Raw genomic sequence first — 4909 nt, 5'->3', positions numbered from 1 at the left:
AAAGTAAATGTAGAGACATTTCATGTTCATGATTTGAAAGATCCAATATTCTCAACATAGCAGTTCTTCCCCAATTATGTACAGTGCAATCCCAAATCAAAAGCAAGATTTTTGAAATATTGGCAAGCTGATCCTCAGATTTATGTAAAAAATACAAAGATTCAGAGCAAAAGAATTCTGAAAATAAAGATTTCTTAATTCAAATTTTACTAAAATGCTACAGTAATCCATACAGTGTGATGTCGATGTAAAGATAGGCATATAGATCAATAGAACAGAAATCAGAGTCCTGGAATAAACTCTTCTGACACAGGCACCAGGACAATTCATTGGAGAAAAGATGGTTTTTGTTTTGTTTTGTTTTTGAGACAAGAGTCTTACTTTGTTGCCCTCAGTAGAGTGCTATGGAATCCATAGCTCACAGCAACCTCCAAGTCTTGCCCTTAAGTGATTATCTTGCCGCAGCCTCCTGAGTAGCTGGGACTACAGGCACCCACCACAACACTGGGCTATTTTCAGAAACAAGGTCTCGCTCTGGCTTAGGCTTTCAAAGAACGGAAAGAAATGTTTTATGAAAACTCTGTTGCTCTTTTCAGGGAAGAAGACTTGAATAGCTTTTATGACCAGGGCATGGAGGCTCACGCCTGTAATCCCAGCACTTTGGAGGGAGGATCACCTGAGGCCAGAAGTTTGAGGCCAGCCTGGGTAACGTAGTGATACCCTTTGTCTACAAAATAGTTACAATTAGCCAGGCATGGTGGGATGCACCCATAGTCCTAGCTACTTGAAATGATCAATCACTTGAGCTCAGGAATTCAAGGTTACAGTGAGCCACATTAGTGCCACCACACTCTAGCCTGGGCAGCAGAACAAGACTTTTGTCTCTTAAAATAAATAAATAAATAATTTTTACTATGAAAGTTAACAGCGTGACTCAATTTCACTTTCCATTTAAATGCTTCAGGAACTATATGCTATTATATTCAGAGAATGATGACTTTAAAAGTCTTGCCCTTGAATCCATTGCCATATTCTCAAACACTTAAAAACCCATGAGGCTTGACATACTTGGTTGGAGTCTTGTTTGGCATCTTCTGTTTACAGACTCATACAAAAGCCAGTTGATCTTCCTACTCATTACAGCTGTGGTCCCCAACCCCTGAGCTTGGAATGGTGTGGTCTATGGCCTGTTAGGAACTGAGCCTCACAGGAAGAGGTGAGTGGGTGGGTGGCCATCTGTATTTATAGTCCCCATCACTCCCGTCACTACTGCATGACCTCTACCTTCTGTCTGATTCCCTCCTACCCTGTGAAAAAATTATCTTTCATGAAAAAGGTCCCTTGTGCCAAAAAGGTTGGAGACACTGCATCAGAGTGCAGGATCAATTCTCTAAAGATTTACCTAGACCCAAGATAAGTGATAGCATTCTGGAATTTAAAAAATCTTCAGTAGCAAAACTCCCTGTATCTTGTAGACCAAAACCAAGTTCTTGGTCACGAGGCTGATATTACAAGCTCAGGGTTGGGCAGGGAGCAAGGGTGACTTTTCATCTGAACGGTCCCTAAGACGCCGGAGTCTGAGGTTGAGACGGGCTGCTGGGACAGCTGCTGTGCATCCTGGGAGGCACACTCAGTGGTGTGTGCTGTCATCATAGCCCGAGTCGGCAATGCCGACCCCTCCTCTCCAGGGCAGCACAACCTGGCAGCTAAGGCATGAAGCAGGGCTGCCCTGCATGATTCCTGATGAAATCTGGTGTTCCTCAATAAAGCTCGTTTTCTTGGCAAATTCTTGTGTCCTTTTCCAAATTCAGCTAGTAAAATATGAACTTCTGTAAAATCTTTTCAGCTTTGTACCCCCCCCAAAATAAAATAGTGTGCAATTTATAGTTGGACATGAAAAAAAGAATCTTCTCAGCTATGCATCTCTAAATTTTCAGGCCTTTGCCTGTCCTTCCCTCAGCAAAAATACTGTTTTGTGGAAAACCAGTTGTCAATGAAAATACTAAAAGGTGGATGGGATCAAAATACCTCTGGATCAGTGGTTCTCAACCTTCCTATTGCTGCAACCCTTTAATACAGTTCCTCATGTTGTGGTGACCCCCAACCATAAAATTATGTTCGTTGCTACTTCATAACTGTAATTTTTGCTACTGCAAAAATTCGTTCGACTCCCAAAGGGGTCGCGACCCACAGGTTGAAAGCCGCTGCTCTAGATGAAAGCGGCACAAGCCCTTTCCTCTGAGCGAGATGGCCTCTCCTCTGGGCCTATGGAGAAAAACCCGCTCCAAGGTGCCAGTTTAGGGTTCCTCTGCAGTCACGTCAAAGCAAAGGAGAATATCACCTGGTTTCAGAAGGCCAGCTACCTTGCAACAGCTTCAGGAAACTCTGCACTCCTTTAGGGCTTGCAAAACTCCCTGTCTTGCAGACCAAAAGTAAGTTCTCAGTCACCTACCTCTAGTTTGCATAATTAAAGTGGAAGCTCGTTATTTTCTGGATGACCCTACACTCAACCAAGCCTATAGGGCCTGTGACAGAAATATGATACCAATAAAAGGAAGTGCTGATGCAGTGAAAGCTTTTAGTACTTAGATGAGCAGCAAAAGCCAGTCCTTAGGGTGCCCCTCTGACCCTTACTACCAGGGTCGGCCAGGGCAGCGGCCACTTCAGGTGCGGTAACGTTTTGAAGTTGGTACACATATAACTTAATGTAATTTCATGTCGTAAGTGGCAAGACTTTTCAGAGCAACAATATCTTCTGTAATACATTTTATCTTCATTTTGATGTGGAAAAACATAGCCTATGATCTGTTACCTTGTTCACTCCTACATCCCCGCCTCCTTGTCCTCATGTTGTCCTGTTATACATTATCTGTCTTTGGGGGGAGGGGTACCACAGACTTTTAGACAGTTACATTCACTATGGCCACATGGGGGGACAGCGCCCACCTTCAAAGTCAGCCTGATGGGCTCTAACCTCTTTTGTCCACACTGGGCATCATAAGATTATCTTTATACACAGAAAATCACTAATCTAATCCAAATCCCTCGTGTAAAAAAGCATAAACTCTTGAGAGCCTTGAGCTGGAGAGATTTACCTCGGCCAGTTTTAGCAGAGCAACTGCTGAACCCCCATTCTCAAACTCGTTGTACTAACCCTTTGTACTAAGCCCAGTGAGCTTTGAAGGGAGAGACTGGTAGTTCAAAATAAGTGGGTTTTGACTCTTGATCAAAACCCACTTGGGATTAGGGCAGGCACTCTGTCTGGGTGAGCTAAACTGAGATTCCCTCCTCCACCCCAGCTTCCGTCCTAGAATAAGGGTCAGTGCCACATGGAGAGCTAAGTGTGTGGAGGGGATCCTGGTTTGAGTCAGCAGAGTACACTTTGGTTTTAAAGCCCAGAATTTTTTTTGCTTGGTGCTTCCACATATGGTTATAGGTTGAGAGACCCTGGGACCACAGAGCAGTCCTTTGGGTCTTCAGAGTTTCAGAAAACAAGGCAATCACTTTAGGAACTTCTCGGGGAAGACTCTAAGGCAGAAAGGAATATTTTCCAAGTGGGACAGGAAGCTGGTGTTGAAAAGACTTTTCTAACCCACTTCTATAAGGATCAATTCAGTAAAACCAGCAAACATTCCTTTGTTCTCCTGTGATAAAGCCTTTAATTTTTTGTGGAAAGTAACACACATGCCAAGAACGCCAGCTACTCACAATGACCATAAAAAGCAAGATGTAGAATAGAGGTGGAATAAAGGTTCTGGGCCATTTTTAGAAAGACTAAATACTTTCCCTACTACTTAAGTAATTTGCTTTTTTGTAGAAACCTTAGAATTTTCTACATACACAGCCATGTCATTGGCAAATCAAGGTTATTGTACTTCTTTGCTAGTCCCTGTCTTGCTCTCCTGCCCTGGCTGGGACCTCCAGAACGACACCAAATAGAAGTGCTGAATGCAGGCACTTACCTTCCCTTCCCTTACTCCCTTACTCCCAATCTTAGCAATGACTCACTCTTTCACTATTAAGTATAAGGTCAGCTGTAAGCTCTTCATAGAGACCCTTCATCAGCTTCAAGAAGTTCCCTGGTATTCACAGTTTCCTAAGAGGTTTTTGTCTTAAAAAAATATGAACCATTTTGTGATTTTGTGTGTCATCCTTGCACAGTGGCCATGCTTATCTCCCTATCTGTCCAATTTTAGTATATGTCCTCCTGAAGTAAACACAGTTTTTCTCTTTTTAAATCATAAATATGTATAGAATTTTGCTAAAGGCATTTATTAAATTTACAGAGATGATCATGGGGACTTTTCCTCATTTCTGCTAAAGTTGTAAATTACACTTAGTGATATTTAAATGTTAAACTAACCCTGCATTCCTGGGATAGACCCCACTGGATTTTCCTTTGTACATTGCTTCATTCATTTTGTTGATAGTTTATTAAGGATTTTTCCAGTGTTTGTGAGGGACATTGGTTAGTAATTTTTCTTTGTCTGGTTCTGAAATCAAAGTAATATTAGACTTATAAAATGAGTTGGAAAATGTACCACACAATTCTATTTTCTCAAACTTCTGCATGAGTGAAGGATTGGAATTATTTCTTAATTGATAGAATTTATCAGTGACATCATCAAAGCCTGGAAATTTTTTCTGTAAGAAAATTCAAATGTGATTAATTGGAACATGGATATTCAGGAATATTTCTTCTTGTGTCATTGTTGGAAATTTGTATCTTCCACTGAATTTTTCCAATTCATCCAAGTTTTGAAATGTATGTGCATGGTCATTTATAATACCCTCTTATTGTCCCTTTAATTAATATAGGATCTCAGTAATATTTTCCCAGATACTGGTAATTTGAGCTGTCTTTTTTTCTTGATCAGTCTATTGATTTTTTTTTTTTTTTTTTTTTGAG

At 41.1% G+C, this 4909-nt stretch overlaps 1 non-coding gene across 1 annotated transcript; it reads right to left on the bottom strand.

Annotated features, from left to right (window-relative positions):
* Positions 1-4116: 4116 nt before the first annotated feature.
* On the bottom strand, positions 4117-4218 carry LOC111723373. The gene has a single exon (XR_002771934.1). It is a non-coding gene; the product is annotated as a U6 spliceosomal RNA (small nuclear RNA).
* Positions 4219-4909: the final 691 nt, after the last annotated feature.

Source organism: Otolemur garnettii, unplaced genomic scaffold, assembly GCF_000181295.1.
Source record: "Otolemur garnettii isolate 467f Iridium unplaced genomic scaffold, OtoGar3 scaffold00010, whole genome shotgun sequence".
NCBI lineage: Eukaryota > Metazoa > Chordata > Mammalia > Primates > Galagidae > Otolemur > Otolemur garnettii.
Note: the sequence above shows the minus strand (reverse complement) of the source record. Positions and strands in the feature narration are given on the sequence as shown.